The sequence below is a fragment of the Triticum aestivum genome, chromosome 1B (genome assembly GCF_018294505.1).
Source record: "Triticum aestivum cultivar Chinese Spring chromosome 1B, IWGSC CS RefSeq v2.1, whole genome shotgun sequence".
In the NCBI taxonomy this organism is placed as follows: Eukaryota; Viridiplantae; Streptophyta; class Magnoliopsida; order Poales; family Poaceae; genus Triticum; species Triticum aestivum.
The window spans coordinates 14599300-14617056 of NC_057795.1; the positions used below are offsets into that span (position 1 = coordinate 14599300).

General features: G+C 42.5%; 1 long non-coding RNA gene across 1 annotated transcript; it reads left to right on the forward strand.

Annotated features, from left to right (window-relative positions):
• Window positions 1-312: 312 nt before the first annotated feature.
• Window positions 313-3098, forward strand: LOC123084618 (uncharacterized). Its single transcript, XR_006439374.1, has 4 exons — window positions 313-677; window positions 1246-1398; window positions 2382-2498; window positions 2885-3098. It is a non-coding gene; the product is annotated as an uncharacterized lncRNA (long non-coding RNA).
• The last annotated feature ends 14659 nt before the right edge of the window (window positions 3099-17757 follow it).

Here is a 17757-nt window from a genome sequence, read left to right on the forward strand (position 1 = left end):
CGGAGTTCAAACATGCGACGTCATGGACTCCTCACTTTGTAATGCATGTTATGCGAACGCTTCTTTATTATGATCTTGCACTATAAGGGTTATATATACCCGAAACTAGATTTGGCTGCTGTTTTGCCCCTTCCGTTGAATGGATGGATGTGTATCTAAACCAGTTTTTTTATTGGAGGCAATTACGAATACAGAAAGGAAGGAAAACTAATTTACTACTCTATTATCTACTTAAAATGCAATTATATATATTTTGACTATTCTATTAATAAGGGTCCTATCTCCCCACCCCCTTGTCCCCCCCCACCGCATCCAACGGCGAGGCGATATTGGAGGATCTCGGAGCGCCCTACCAGCCGCCGCCGCGCCCTTGAGCACCAGCGCCATGCGCCTTCTCCCGGACGGCTGCTTGCCCGCTCCCTTCAAGCCCCAGCCGCCGCGCTCCTGTCAAGCCCCGGCCGCCGCGCTCGGTCACCGCAAGGACCGGCCTCCGCGCTTGCTGCTCGCAAGGACCGGCCGCCATGCCTCGCCGGCCAACATCGGAGCAGCCAGCCTCGGCAGGTGACAGCATATCCTCATCCAGGCTCGCCCTGGCCGGAGCCTACTGCGTCAACCCATCACATCGATCATCCCGCCTCATCCCACCAGCGTACTCGCCGGCGTAGATTTCCCCACAGGTCTGTTCCTCCTACCCCATTTGATCCATGTGTGTGTCAGCTAATGGTATTACGTTTTTTCATAGTCAGATAATGATCAAGCTTTTACTGAATTTTGTCAAAAATAAGGTTTGCTACGGCCTCATAATGATCTATTGTTTAACTGAATTGTGGATGTTTTCTTTTCCATGGATGCTCCTTATATTACTACAATATATGTTGTCCGATTATGGCCATATTCTTCTGTACGTTTCAAAGTGGCAACTTCAGAAATTATTCAATGAGTTGACCTTCATTTTTTTTTAATTATATTAATCTCATGTGTAAAAGTTAGTGGATGACCCAAAATCTAAAGTTAACTGTACTCTGCCTGGCTAGCTAAGCAGACGAGCCAGAAACAACCTTACTTGTAATTTGAATTTGCATGAATTACCTTTTGGTGCCATCTGATATTTCTGAATGTTTTTTTATACTGGCAGCCTTGAATATGTGTGAATGTTCTTGACGCTAGTACGGTTCAATCTTCTCCTTCTACCATTTAATTTGATAGCGTGCACTCCTTGCTCTTTTATTGCTCTCTTTTCAACAGTGTAATAGTAATTGCAAGGAGAGAGACACTACTGGATACAGGGACACAAGTGGGAGCACAAGTACAGTGTACATGCAGCATTGTCTGAACCAATGACCAAGCAAAAAAATAAGAAAAACAGGGTAGAAAGAAAGGAGTCTCGGAACTAAACAGGTTAGATGAGCTCATCGTTGTTCAATTCCCATGGGCTGATTCTTATTAGTTCTTAACTGGAAAAGATTGACAGATGGCATCAACCTGAGTGAGCTTAGTTGTAAAACTGGATCTGAACCGTAATTAATCTGAAACTAAGCCAATTGCAGAAGTTGTGAGGTTGCTCGTAAGCTTTACAACGGTATCAATTTGGTTCTGTTCGGATTTACGGTTTGCAAACTACGACCAAAACACTGATGTTGTACTCGATTTTCTAATTAGAGCAGATTACGGTTTAACCTTTTTTTAGCTATTTCGAGTCTCAATTACAGTATGCTTACAACATTGAAGTTATAGAAAATTTCCTGCGATATTTTTAGTACTATCATTTGCTATATCTGGGTAAGCAGACTTAAAAGTACAAAAATAACAGCGATTAATCAGAAGTTACGCAGAAAAAATTGAGAAGCAAAGTTTGGTCCATTACTTAGTTTTCCTTCGGGCATAGCGACAACTAGTATGATCTTTACTTTCCATATATATAGTGTAAATTCTTAAGCAAGGTTTCCTCATGATCACACGTTTGAATGAACATGACACCTTATGTACACATTTATTAGACACCAAACCTTCATAGTAACTTGTTGGAAACTTCTTCACATCGAACCTCCATAATAACTTGTTGGAAACATCATCACATCATATATTGTGCTAGCCTAAATCTTAAATAATACGTACATCAATGTCGATTCACTCGCTTTAATTCCATCTTGCTCATATCATGTGTATGTCAGTGTGCACTATAAGTATAATAAATAATTGACTAATCACCTGCAGATTGATTCACATTTTTTGTCCTCCACTCTTTTACTCTCATACTAATTAATCTAGATCATGCTTTCTCTGTTCACTGCCTTCTTATTGGAATTAGTGCTAACTTGCATAAGTCAATGTTGATTCACTACCTTCCTTTTGTGTGACTTGTTTGATCCATGTACTTGAAGGTTCAGCCATGCCAAAAACACAAATCCAAGAGATCTGCTTCATCAGCACGGATCCGAGATCTAGAAGAAAGAATTGAACAAAAGGATAGAGAGGGATGCAAATGACAAGTAGCTATGGTATTTTTTCTTTGTGTTGTTTTTCTTATTTTCCGGTTTTATGTGCACGGTGCACTCGTGATAGTGAATTGAAAACACAATTGCGTTACTGACTTGTTGTCTTGTTGGTGAAGCTTGCTGCTTTTCAAGATTGATAAATGAAATCTAGCTCTTGGTTATGCATGTTATTTGACTATTAGAACTTATTGTTGAGTTTACTGTTTCATTTGCTCATCCACATGCTTTCCTAGACATTTAATAATGTACTTCTCATTTTAGATTCAAAATTTGATATACTATAAACTTCTTAGCCAAACCCTTATACTTTGTTGTCTTATCTGTTTTCATCTAATGATCATGTCTCATCTTTTTTTGTCCAATGATTATGCAACGCTGTTGATTTATAGGCATCAAGAGGAGTTAGCTGCGAGACTTGTAGCACAAGAGACAACACTTGAAGAGATGGGGATGAAGTAGCAAGAAAAGTAGTGTAATGAGCCAGCAAGATAAGAATGAAGCTTGGGAAAAGAAGCAACGTGATGAAATGCCATCCTTTTGTGATGAAAGATTGGTGCTGAACAAGCACTGCAATCAACCAGGACAACACTTTTGTGGTCTTTAGTTATCTAAATATTACTTTTCAACATGTATATTGTCATGATTGTCAAACTTGTGAATCGGTGTTATGTTTTACTGTCATCGCTATTTGGAAGATCATTTGGCGGATATAATTGAATTTACAATATGATTTTGTCTTTCGTTTCAATTTATAATGTCATCTTCCTCAATGTGATGTGAATTAAATACTTATTGGGATATGCATTTGGAATATATTTGATTGGTAAGCCATCATAATATAAATCTAAATAAAATATATCATAATGAGCTAAAAGTCAGTGACGTTGCTTCGTCATTGAATATGGTAGACTACGCCATACTTGGACCTGGCATGTGACATTAATCGCTCGTCACAGGAATACCAAGTTGATGACATACAAGAAAATGTCACCGAAGGTCCATTTTTGGTGACGTTTGGTTCACGGGTTGTCACTAGGAGTAATCTGTGATGGGCATTCCGTGACGATGCTTGTGACGCCCATAAAATGTCACTAGGGGGTAATTTGTGACATTATTGGCTATTCGATGACAAGTTTTGGCCCGTCACAATATGCCCGATCTCTTGTAGTGTGCACATCGAAAGTACTACTAGTCCAAACTAGATCAAGTTTAGATTAGTAGTATACTTTTGACATGCACCACATATTGCCTCCACTCGAACCTAATCCACCTTCATTTGACACACTTTTATGGACATAATGATATAAACCTCATAACTAGTATTTTACCAATATTTGTATGACGGTGTATAAATACACTAAAAAAAGAATACTAGTAGCGATGGACAGTAAACACGCTGCCACTAGCTAGATTAGCAGTAGCGTGGGAGTGAACACATGTTGCAGCTATTTGTCCTAGCAGTAGTGCGTGTAAGCACGCGTTACTACTAAGTAATAGTTGTAGCGCCTTATTAGTAGTGTGGCCTCCCGCGTTAGTAATGGGCACAAAACCCGTTGTCGGTGTCAAAACCGGCGGATCTCGGGTAGGGGGTCCCGAACTGTGGGTCTAGGCGGATGATAACAGGAGACAAGGGACACGATGTTTTTACCCAGGTTCGGGCCCTCACGGTGGAGGTAAAACCCTACTCCTGCTTGATTGATATTGATGATATGGGTCGTACAGGAGTGTAGATCTACCACGAGATCAAAGAGGCTAAACCCTAGAAGCTAGCCTATGGTATGATTGTTGTCTCTCTATCGACTAGCCTAGCCTCGGTTTATATAATGCACCAGAGGCCTAGGATAACAAGAGTCCTAGCCGAATATGCCGGTGGTGGAGGAGTCCTTGTCTTAATCGCCAAGTTTTGTGGAATCTTCCTTGTATGCGGCAGCCGTCCGGACTAGCCCATGAGTATACGGCCTGGGGTCCTCGGCCCAATCTAACAGATAGGGAGATGACGTGGTGAGTACCCCCTAGTCCAGGACAACGTCAGTAGCCCCCTAAACCGGTCTTCAAGTTTAGGGACGCTCCTCGATTCTTCCAAACCGCTCTTCATCTTCAATCGTCGGTCTTGAAAATTGGTTCAACAAATCTTCTCATCTTCGATCTTGAGGATCGCCGAAATGCATTCGACGAGTTTACACGTCGGGTATCCGAGGAGCCCCTTTGAATTTCCGGCCTTTATCAATGCCTTGTTATTTTTATGCCACACCTTGGGTTTGAAGTTGTTTCCGGGAGGCAGTGTCCTCTTGCGTCCAAGCTCTAACGCCAGACTGCATTTAAGGTATCTTTTGCAGCCGAGCACCAATGTCGGACTGCTTTCGAACTCCAACGCTGAAATGTATCTGAGCTCCAACGCCGGACTGTGTCCAAGCTCCAACGCCGGACTACATCCAAGATGTCATAGATCATCTTGGTCCAAAAAAGTTGAAGGAGTTTAGCCGAGCTTAATGCCGGAAATGCCCTCTATGGAGCCAGCCACTAGCGCCCGAGCTTTATGCCGGACTGCTTCCGAGGTGGTGCACCACCCCGAATGTGGGCTGATTTTTGTCAATATTTTTGATTGGCGCAATTTATTCTCTGCCGAGATACATAGCCAGTAGCCCTCAAGGTGGGTATCGGTCTAAAACCCGAGATGCACATGAAGGATGACATAAGACCGTTGATCCCCGTAGCCGCTGATACTCAGGTTGATTTGCAAAATCGGTCTGAGGATCAAGTCCTAGCTCCGCAGAATACTTCGGGATAGCAAAAGCGGCGTGCTCAGTCCTCAAGACTCAGGTTGGGTGCGGCCGACCAACCTGAGGATCAAAATCTCCTCGGAGACTGTATTACACTTAAAAAAATTCTGCATTGGACAGGCAATGCAGTAGCCCCCGAGACACTGATCGGGTGGCAACACCAGATCAGGAGATCGATGTGCCCCTTTAATATTTGTAAATAATAAGCCCGAAGCCCAGTAGCCCCCGAGCCTTAATGCAGGCACGAGAGGCCATATTAAGGATCGATATCCATAGGAAAATCACAAATTATGTGTAATGACTCTATGTATCCAAGTACTTTACATCATTAATGCTCGGATCCACATTGTACAAAACTTTGTTGACCGACCATCGGCTTCCGGCCATACGGTTTTATAAACAAAGGTACGCGGAGAGATATGTTATATTACTGTTTAACAAAAGAAATGTCTTCCAAAGGAAATAGTCCCGCTATCGGTTCCTTTCTTTGGGTTGTCATGCTAAGCATGATCATGAAACCTCAGCTCCAATGTAAGAGCAAAATATCGAGAATTTAGTTTGGGAGGCCAGTTAATAGTCCCCGATAGTGTTCGGCGACAGTCGAGGTCAAGCCGTAAACACTTCGGCCATTGTTATGAATGGCCCGTCGTTTAACACCATCATCGGACCGCTGACCAGTTTATGCTTATTGTGACAGTCAGTTTTCGGCTTTCTCCACTGAGGTGCTTAACCATGTGAGCTGGGAGCACAATCACAGTGGATCTCCCTTTGCACACCTAGCCGAACAAACCGGAACGTAGAGGCAAGCGCAGGAGCCGGGCAACCCAACTATTGACCGAAGACACAATTCGAAACCGATGCATATATAGCAATATCCGAGAATGTTTTTGCCGAATCTCTAAAGGTGTTCGGCGCTGCACTGCGAGACTTGTGCTGAAAACACACAAATAGTTTAAAAAGTGCCATAAGCTTGGAAAACCAAAAAACGTCAGTAAAACTTGACGTCCGAACAAGATCAAGTGTTCGGTGCCAATCCAAAAATTGGCTTTAGCAAAAGAAGTGCTTCTATCGTGCTTTAACATGATACATCCTATCTCAAGACTTCAAGCAGGTCAGCCTATGGCTTCCACCTCCTATCCCGAGGGCGGAGTACTTCTCATTAGGCCAGTTTAGCAAACTGAACTCTAGCGGCTTTGAGAGAGAAATTAGGCTCCCCGGCTAGTGACCACACGCTCGTATTGAAAAAAGGAGTGATACATAATAATAATAATAATAATAATAATAATAATAAAACTTTGCAACGACTAAGAAGAAGGACACTTATCACAAAATGGCTCATATAAATTTAAGAGCCCCCAAGTGACTTGGGTAAAAGAATGATTGCATGTACCGAAGTACATATATCATATCTATGTTCAACCGAACTTTAAACGCGTCTTAACCGACCGTCGGCTCCTCCCTCTTCGGTCAAGGACCGAAAAGTGTTATGTACTCCATCTGTCAAGAATATCGACGGTGTTTCCAATAACCAGGCAATCAGGCCATAAGGCTGTAACAGACAAAGCGCGCTCAGGGAACTTATGCTATATTACTGCAAAGTGTAAGAAGCATCTTCGAAGAAAATAGTACCCCTACCGATACCTTTCTTCGGTGCTCATTCTTATTATGAGACTAGTGCAATAGATTTTTTTGTACTCATGATTTCCGTTGTGTGCCGACCATCATTGAAAACTATAAGAGCGCTAGCTTTCGTCTTCACCCAGTCTAAGGTCCGGCTCGGATGACCCGATCGTGACAATCGCAAAGGTGCTCCCTTTACTCCCTAGCCGAACAATCGGGAACGTAGGGGTAAACACAGGAGCGAGGCAACCCAGCTTGCAAATCGCTTAAGTCAATATGGTGCATATTGTGGCGTAATACACGAACAAGGAACGAAGCCGTACAAGTATAATCATATGCAAGAGGAAAAGCTTCATGAAGGAACCCCCAAATGAATTGGGTATTTGAATTTACGCGTCACAATCAAAGTTTGGACAAGGAAGTTTTTACAAGCAACTTTTTTTTCAAAAAAGTATAATGCTTGGTCGAGTCGAACACAAGTTAAAAATATAAAACTTTGAGCATGAAGGAAACTTAGCTGGTTAATGTGTTCGGTATTGATGACGTGGTCCGAGCCTGATGCGGGATAAGGTCCCATCCCCCAAGCCGGTCCCGAGGTGGCGGAGCAAAGAGCTCGGCACTCCGAAGTGGTGACATAGCACGGTCAATGCAGGACGGCAGGGTGATGCCGAAGTCCCCGGCATGGGGTAATGAAGTGTTGACGAAGCCCCCCGTCTAGCCGAGGTGACGCCAAAGGATATAGTCTGGCTGGATCATTTTCCTGTGCACAAAAAATAGTGCAAACCGGAGATAATAGTAATAATAATAAAAATCGTTGCATAACAAGTAATTTATGCAAAGTGAGTAATAAAAGAAATATGGCCTGGCGCCAAAGTCAATGTCGATGCAGGGCGGTGGTGTGATGCGGTAAAGGCATGGCAAGGCCTGAATTCACAGGTCGGTTCGACTTCCGGATGCGGCGTTCGCCGGACTATGTACGAAAACTGACCGGACCACCATGCGACCGTCGTTAATGCGGCCACCATTTGATAGACCTGCGTACATATGATGGACAAATCAGAGTAATAATTCGTTGGGAAAAATGAACCCAAACAAGCAAAAAATACTAGGATTAATAGCACCTGGCTTATTTGTTGTAGCAATCCGAACAAAGGTGATTCCCAAAATTGAGACTCGATCCGCACACCTATCGCCTGATGGGCGATAAAGCAACGGCATGGCGATGCTGGCAAAGGTTGGCTCGCCGAGGCAAAGCCCTCGGTCCAGCTAACGTGACGGAGCTGGTCGGCCAGCGACGCCGGAGTCTCCGGAGTAGGTTGATGAAGAGATGATGAAGCCCCGGTCCAGCTAACGTAATGAACGCTCGGTGTCAGCCGATGAGTCGAAGTAGGTCGGCGTGATGGACACCAGCTTGAAAAAGCAACAGTGCGGCCCTGCCGATGCAGGTCGTGATGTGGTCGATGTCGTCTTGATGAAGCGACCGTGTGGTGATGCCGGTATGCCCACTCCGTGTAATCCATGGGGCGGCGATGTTGGTGATGATTTATCCTTCGCGATGCCGAACTCTTGTTCGGCTTGCCGAGATGATGATCCGAAGAAGTTGAGCTCGGCTCAACATAGTGACGACGTGTCTAGCGCAGGTCGGCAGCCGTGGAGCAATATTGCAGGACTTGTTTGACACCAGCATGATATTGAAGATCATGTTCAAAAGGTTTTAAAGTTAGTGGGATGTGTTCGGGAATAAAACACAATACCCCATACAAAACTTCCTTCAAAAAGGATGTCCGAAATCCCATTCGTAAAAAGGACGAACTCGGGTCGGATTTGTTTTCGCGCAGAAAACAGATCCGAAAAGTGATGCACTAATCAGAAGGTTCCCGGAGTTTGGACGGTCAGATCGAGCTGAAATTTTGAGGGGTGGTAGATATAGGGATTTCGCAGTCGATAAACGGTTGGATCTTCCAAAGGAGGTCCGAGCTAGAATCTGGACACCACACCTTAAACTCGTTCAGATTCTCGTCCAGATTTGACAGGGCTCCGGTATTATCGTAGATTGTCGGAGATTCCTCCATAGGAACTCGACGAAATTTAGCGTGGCTGTTGTAGACATAATTACGCACTATTCCACCGAAGCAATCGTCAAACCGACGCTCGAGGAGGCGGTAACGGCGGATACAAGTTCGCTGTCCAGACAAACAGCAAGGTCGCCCGAGGGCAATGTTGACGTTGAGCCCTCGGGCTCTCTGGATGATTCCTCCATGATCTTGATAGAGATCGGAGCTGATTTTTATGAAGGCCCTCATCCGAACATGACGATTGGAGGTAGGGCGCAGTCCTTGGTTGAACCAAGGTGACCAGTCGAGCTGGTGATGAAGATGCTAAAGTCACAGTTGATCTGCAGGTGAGCCATCGACCTTTTGTTGAACACACAGCGGAATTCTCAATGAAAGCACCAATGTCGGTGTCAAAACCGGCGGATCTCGTGTAGGAGGTCCCGAACTGTGCGTCTAGGCGGATGGTAATAGGAGACAAGGGACACGATGTTTTTACCCAGGTTCGGGCCCTCATGGTGGAGGTAATTAAAACCCTACTCCTGCTTTATTGATATTGATGATATGGGTAGTACAACAGTGTAGATCTACCACGAGATCAAAGAGGCTAAACCCTAGAAGCTAGCCTATGGTATGATTGTTGTCTCTCTATGACTAGCCTGGCATCGGTTTATATAATGCACCAGAGGCCTAGGATAACAAGAGTCCTAGCCGAATACACCGGTGGGGGAGGAGTCCTTGTCTTGATTGCCAAGTCTTGTGGAATCTTCCTTGTATGCGGCAGCCGTCCGGACTGGCCCATGAGTATACGGCCTGGGATCCTCGGCCGAATCTAACAGATCGGGAGATGACGTGGTGAGTACCCCCTAGTCCAGGACACTGTCACCCGCGCTACTACTAGGGTTTTCCCTAGTAGTGTAATGCTGCCTTTTTTGGATTATGAGAAGATATACCAAATAAGATAGACATGGATTATGAGAAAGAGACAAGATTTAGACTTTTTTGGGCAACTGGCTTGGACACCGCTAGCATTGAAAGTATCAGAGAACCAAGCACACGGTTTGCATTCCAAGTACATAGCCTGGATCTTGATCAGTAGTATCTGAACACATGGTAGGATCATGGTTGAAGTTTCCTTGCTAGGAAATTAGAATTGATAAATCCTTCTATTCATCCATTGGGTTTTACTCATGATGACACACACGAGTGTTGGGGAACGCGGTAATTTCAAAAAAATTCCTACGCACACGCAAGATCCATCTAGGTGATGCATAGCAACGAGATGGGAGAGTGTACGTATCCTAGTAGACCGAAAGCGGAAGCGTTATGACAACGCGGTTGATGCAGTCATACGTCTTCATGATCCGACCGATCCTAGTACCGAAAGTATGGCACCTCCACGATCTGCACACGTTCAGCTCGGTGACGTCACACGAACTCTAGATCCAGCTGAGTGTCGAGGGAGAGCATCGTCAGCATGACGGCATGATGACAATGATGATGAAGTTACCAACGTAGGGCTTCGCCTAAGCACTACAACGATATGACCGAGGTTAAAATCTGTGGACGGGGGCACCGCACATGGCTAAACAACGAAGTTGTGTTTCTATGGGGTGGCCCCCTCCCTCGTATATAAAGGAGTGGACGAGGGGAGGGCCGGCCCTCTCTATGGCACGCCCTAGGGGGAGTCCTACTCCCACCGGGAGTAGGATTCCCCCCTTTCCCTAGTTGGAGTAGGAGAGGAAGGAAAGAGGAGAGAGGGAGAAGGAAGGGGGGCGCCACCCCCCCCCCCACCTTGGTCACCTCCTCCTCTCTCCCACTAAGGCCCATTAAGGCCCATGTACTCCCCGGGGGGGTCCGGTAACCCACCGGTACTCCGGTAAATGCCGGACTCGCCCGGAACCCTTCCGATGTCCATACATAGCATTCCAATATATCGATCTTTATGTCTCGACCATTTCAAGACTCCTCGCCATGTCCGTGATCTCATCCGGGCCTCCGAACAACCTTCGGTACATCAAAACACATAAACTCATAATACCGATCGTCACCAAACGTTAAGCGTGCCGACCCTACGGGTTCGAAAACTATGTAGACATGTCCGAGACTCGTCTCCGGTCAATAAACAATAGCAGAACCTGGTTGCTCATATTTGTTCCTACATATTCTACGAAGATCTTTATCGGTCAAACCGCATAACAACATACGTTGTTCCCTTTGTCATCAGTATGTTACTTGCCCGAGATTCGATCGTTGGTATCTCAATACCTAGTTCAATCTCGTTACTGGAAAGTCTCTTTACTCATTCTGTAATGCATAATCCCGCAACTAACTCATTAGTCACATTGCTTGCAAGGGTTATAGTGATGTGCATTACCGAGAGGGCCCGGAGATACCTCTCTGACAATCGGAGTGACAAATCCTAATCTCGATCTATGCCAACTCAACAAACACCATCGGAGACACATGTAGAGCATCTTTATAATCACCCAGTTACGTTGTGATGTTTGATAGCGCACAAAGTGTTCCTCTGGTATTCGGGAGTTTCATAATCTCATAGTCATAGGAACATGTATAAGTCATGAAGAAAGCAATAGCAACAAACTAAACGATCATCGTGCTAAGCTAAGGGATGGGTCAAGTTAATCACATCATTCTCTAATGATGCGATCACGTAAATCAAATGACAACTCATGTCTATGGCTAGGAAACTTAACCATATTTGATTCAATGAGCTAGACAAGTAGAGGCATACTAGTGACACTCTGTTTGTCTATGTATTCACACATCTACTAAGTTTCCGGTTAATACAATTCTAGCATGAATAATAAACATTTATCATGATATAAGGAAATATAAATAACAACTTTATTATTGCCTCTAGGGAATATTTCCATTAGTCTCCCACTTGCACTAGAGTCAATAATCTAGATTACACAGTAATGATTCTAACACCCATGGATACTTTGTGTTGATCATGTTTTGCTCGTGAGAGAGGCTTAGTCAACGGGTCTGCAACATTCAGATCCGTATGTATCTTGCAAATGTCTATGTCGCCCTCCTTGACTTGATTGCGGATAGAATTGAAGTGTCTCTTGATGTGCTTGGTTTCTTGTGAAATCTGGATTCCTTTGCCAAGGCAATTGCACCAGTGTTGTCACAAAAGATTTTCATTGGACCCGATGCACTAGGTATGACACCTAGATCGGATATGAACTCCTTCATCCAGACTCCTTCATTTGCTGCTTCCGAAGCAGCTATGTACTCCGCTTCACACGTAGAACCCGCCATGACACTTTGCTTAGAACTGCTCAACTGACAACTCCACCGTTCAATATAAACACGTATCCGGTTTGTGACTTAGAGTCATCCGGATAAGTTTCAAAGCTTGCATCGATGTAACCATTTACGATGAGCTCTTTGTCACCTCCATAAATGAGAAACATATCCTTAGTCCTTTTCAGGTATTTCAGGATGTTTTTGACCGCTGTCCAGTGATCCTCTCCTAGATTACTTTGGTTACTCCCTGCTAAACTAATAGCAAGGCACACATCAGGTCTCGTAGATAGCATTGCATACATCATAGAACCTATGGATGAAGCATAGGGAATGACATTCATTTTCTCTCTATCTTCCGCAGTGGTCGGGCATTGAGTCTGACTCAATTTCACACCTTGTAACACAGGCAAGAACCCTTTCTTTGCTTGATCCATTTTGAACTTCTTCAATACTTTATCAAGGTATGTGCTTTGTGGAAGTCCAATTAAGCGTCTTGATCTATCTCTATAGATCTTGATGCCCAATATATAAGCAGCTTCACTGGGGTCTTTCATTGAAAAACTCTTATTCAAGTATCCTTTATGCTATCCAGAAATTCTATATCATTTCCAATCAACAATATGTCATCCACATATAATATTAGAAATGCTACAGAGCTCCCACTCACTTTTTTGTAAAGACATGCTTCTCCAAAAGTCTGTATAAAACCATGTGCTTTGATCACACTATAAAAATGTTTATTCCAACTCCGAGATGCTTGCACCAGTCCATAAATGGATCGCTGGAGCTGGCACACTTTGTTAGCATCCTTTGGATTGATAAAACCTTCGGGTTGCATCATATACAACTCTTATTCAAGAAACCATTCAGGAATGCAGTCTTTACATCCATTTGCAGCAATTGCTAACATGATTTGGACAGACTTAAGCATCTCTACGGGTGAGAAGGTCTCATCGTAGTCAACTCCTTGAACTTGTCGAAAAACTTTAGCAACAAGTCGAGCTTTGTAGACAGTAACATTACCGTTAGTGTCAGTCTTCTTCTTGAAGATCCATTTATTCTCGATGGCTTGCTAATTTATACGTCTCCAACGTATCTATAATTTATGAAGTATTCATGCTATTATATTATCTGTTTTAGATGTTTATTGGGCTTTATTATACACTTTTATATTATTTTTCGGACTAACCTATTAACCGGAGGCCCAGCCCATATTGTTGTTTTTGCCTATTTGAGTGTTTCGAAGAAAAGAATATCAAATGGAATCCAAACGGAATGAAATCTTCGGAAGAGTTATTTTTGGTACGGAAGCAATCCAGTAGACTTTAAGTAGACGTCAGGGAAGCTTCGAGGAAGTCACAAGGCAGGGAGGCATGCCCTACCCCCCTCGGCGCGCCCGCACCCTCGTGGGCCCCTCGTGGCTCCCCTGACTGACTTCTTTCGCCTATATATATATCCATATACCCTAAAAACATCAAGGAACAGAATAGATCAGGAGTTCCGCCACCGCAAGCCTCAGTAGCCACGATAAACAAATCGGACCCTGTTCTGGGACCCTGCCGGAGGGGGAATCCCTCACCGGTGGCCATCTTCATCATCCCGGCGCTCTCCATGTTGAGGAGGCGCTCTCCATATATCCATCAGAAAGGATAACTTTGATGTGGTTTCGTACCCTATAATAATCTCTTTGTTTGTTCTCCGCTATTAGTGACTTTGGAGTGACTCTTTGTTGCATGTTGAGGGATAAACTAGTATAAAAGGGGGCATCAGTCCCGGTTGGTAAGGCCCTTTAGTCCCGGTTTTTGAACCGGGACTAAAGGGCCGTTACTAATGCCTCCCACATTTAGTCCCGGTTCAAACTGGAACCGGGACTAATGGTCGCGGCCACGTGGAGCTCCACCTTTAGTCCCGGTTGGTAACACCAACCGGGACTAAAGGAAATTTTATGATTTTTTTTGAAAAAAAAATTTTGAATTTTTTTTTTCAAATTTCTGAATTATTTTAACCTCTAATCTCTAATCACCACCCCTCATCACTGCTCAATTTATCCTTTAATCTCTAATCACCCCTCCTCATTCCTAATCATCCAACTTCCCGAACGGTCACCCATCCTCTCACTACTCCAGCCTGAGCACACTTAACTTCTCGGTTCTATTCTCCCTCGTTTCCAAGTCTGCACTTGTTGTTTTCCTGACAATAGTAAGATGTCAATCCTATTAACCCTCAGGAATTTTGCGTGAGCATGAAGTGACATATTTCATTGTTTGAGTTTGAAACTATTGTTTTAAAAAAAAAATTTATTTAGTAACACTAATATTTCTTGAATAATTAGTTTGACCATTGTTTGACCACAGTTTGACCAGATTTGACCAAAATTCAAAATAACTGAAATAATTATTTAGTAACACTAATATTCTAGAATAATTAGTTTGACCATTATTTGACCATTGTTTGACCATAGTTTGAAATTTTTTCGATTTTTCCACTCTAGATCTTAAAAGCCCCGTAACTTTTTTTCTGTTAGGTTTTTGAGGATTTTGAAAACGTTTAAATTTGGATGTAACTTTTCGAGTAGATGATTTTTCATATAAAAAACTTTTTCATCCGAGTCAGTATGCAAAAGTTATGCCCATTTTACTAAATTCTAGAGAGATTTTGCAAATAAAGTCAAAATTCACATTTGCAAATTTTCCCAACAACTAGACCACATATCACATGGGAAACTTATTTTTTTTTTGACATTTTCATCATTTTCTTTAATTTTTTTAAAACTGAAAAGGCGATCCACAGGGGGGGTGGAGTTTGAAAATGTGACCTTTAGTACCGGTTTATGCCATGAACCGGTACTAATGCCTCAAACCCCATTAGTACCAGTTGGTGGCTTGAACCGGGACTAAAGGTCTAACCTTTAGTCCCGGTTGGTGCCACGAACCGGTACTAATGGGCATCGCAAGCTTTAGTCTCGGTTCGTGGCACCAACCGGGACTAAAAGGTCCAAACGAACCGGGACAAATTGCCCATGTGGCCCCTGGGTGCACGAACCGGGACTAATGCCACCATTAGTCCCGGTTCTGGACTGAACCGGGACTAATGGGCTAAACCGGGGTGGACCAAAGCCCTCTTTTCTACTAGTGATAGTTATATGATCCAGATATGTTATTATTGTTGAGAGAACTTGCACTAGTGAAAGTATGAACCTTAGGCCTTGTTTCCTACCATTGCAATACCGTTTACGCTCACTTTTATTGCTAGCTACCTTGCTGTTTTTATTATTTAAGATTACAAATACCTTTATCTACCATCCATATTGCACTTGTATCACCATCTATTCGCCGAACTAGTGCACCTATACAATTTACCATTGTATTGGGTGTGTTGGGGACACAAGAGACTCTTTGTTATTTGGTTGCAGGGTTGCTTGAGAGAGACCATCTTCATCCTACGCCTCCCACGGATTGATAAACCTTAGGTCATCCACTTGAGGGAAATTTGGTACTGTCCTACAAACCTCTACACTTGGAGGCCCAACAACGTCTACAAGAAGAAGGTTGTGTAGTAGACATCAATCTCTTTTCTGGCACCATTGCTGGGGAGGTGAGTGCTTGAAGGTATATCTTTAGATATTGCAATTTAATCTTTTAGTTTCTTGTTTTATCACTAGTTTAGTCTATAAAAGAAAACTATAAAAAATGGAATTGAGTTTGTCTCATACGCTTCATCTTTTTAATATCTTTTGTGAGAATGATGGTAAGGAAAAATGTGCTCAAGTGCTAGAAGAAGAATGCATTAGAATGTTTGGCACTAAATATTTGAATGATGAGCATGATTGCAATGTTGTTAGTATGAAGTCCTTGAATATCCATGATGCTAATGATATGCAAAGCCACAAGCTTGGGGATGCTATGTTTGATGAAGATGATATTTTTTGTCCCCGAAGTTTTGATGAGCAAATTTATTATGATGAAAGCATGCTTCCTATTTATGATGATTACTGTGATGATACGTATGCTATAAAGAATAATGATAACCATGAAACTTGTCATCTTGATATTAATTTTCAATTGGATTATGCTTCACATGATAGTTATTTTGTTGAGTTTGCTTCCACTACTATTGATGAGAATAAATTTGCTTATGTGGAGAGTAGGAAAATTTCTATGCAAGTAGATCATGAAAAGAATGCTTTATGTGATGGTTATATTGTTGACTTCATTCATTATGCTACTGAAAATTATTATGAGGGAGGAACATATGCTTTTAGGAATTGCAATAATATCAGGTTTCCTCTCTATGTGTTGAAAATCTTGAAGCTATGCTTGTTTTACCTTCCTATGTTAGTTGATTATTGTTCCCACAAGTTGGCTGCTCACAAAATCCCTATGTAGAGGAAGTGGGTTAGACTTAAATGTGCTAGTCATATTCTATGATGCTCTCTTTATGTTTCAATTCTTATCTTTTATGTGAGCATCATTGAAATCATCATGGCTAGCTAGGGGCGTTAAACGATAGCGCTTGTTGGGAGGCAACCCAATTTTATTTCTGTTTCTTTGCTTTTGCTCCTATTTAGTAATAAATAATTCATCTATCCTCTTGTTATATGTAGTCTTATGTTTTAATTAGTGTTCGTGCCAAGTAGAACCTCTAGTGGTGAAGTCTATGCTATCTTGCTGTAACAAACGGAAACTTTGCGCTCATGAGATTAGCTGCCATTTTTTTACTGGAGTGTGATTTTAGGTTGATTATTTTTTCAGATGATTAATAGGCAATATAAAGTGATATTCTTTTGCATTAAGATTTTGTGCATCCAACCATAAAAGCGCATGACAACCTCTGCTTCACTCTCGAAGGGCCTATCTTTTACTATTATCTTCTACCCTTGTACAAGAGTCATGGTGATCATCACCTTTCCTTTTTACACTTTTTTCCTTTGGCAAACACTTTGTGTTTGGGTGATCCAGATATATATATATATCCACTTGGATGTAGGCATTTATAAATTATTATTGTTGACATTACCCTTGAGGTAAAAGGTTGGGAGGAAAAACTATAAGCCCATATCTTTCTCTGTGTTCAATTAAAACTTTGGACCCACAAATATCACGTGAGTGTTAGCAATTGTGAAAGACTAAATGATAGTTGAGTATGTGGAGTTCACTAAATCAAAGCTCTAACATAGACCCTTCCTGGAAATAAGATTAATTGAAATTGTTTGATCACTGAGAATGAAGTTTGCTAGTTCTCAAGAAAGTTTATGGTCTATGCCTTAACATGTGAATAGCTTGTTACTTGACCATGAAAAGTTTTATGAGATGAGCTACTGTTATGATATATTATGATGCTAGAAAAGGTGATTGAAATTATCATTGATCAAACTTATGCACCTGCTAGCATTCACACTTCACAAATTCTTTCTTTTATCATTTACCTACTCGAGGACGAGTAGGAATTAAGCTTGGGGATGCTGATATGTCTCCAACGTATCTATAATTTATGAAGTATTCATGCTATTATATTATCTGTTTTAGATATTTA